Genomic DNA, 223 nt, shown 5'->3' with positions numbered 1-223 from the left:
TACTATAAAGTTTTCTACTGTGGTAAGATGTTTAAGTACGTTGCTTTGAAACCTATTATGCAGAGCAGATAACGTGTTATCAACACATTTCTTAAGTTCAGTAAGCTTAGGGGACCACCATGTTTGTCTGCCTTTATTCCGATTATGCGGCTTGGTGCGCGGGATGCTTATGTCCGCGACGGACTTTAGTAACGTTACCAGTCCGTCCGCATGGCTATCGATC

This window comes from Acyrthosiphon pisum, chromosome A2, assembly GCF_005508785.2.
Source record: "Acyrthosiphon pisum isolate AL4f chromosome A2, pea_aphid_22Mar2018_4r6ur, whole genome shotgun sequence".
Lineage (NCBI taxonomy): Eukaryota > Metazoa > Arthropoda > Insecta > Hemiptera > Aphididae > Acyrthosiphon > Acyrthosiphon pisum.
Note: the sequence above shows the minus strand (reverse complement) of the source record.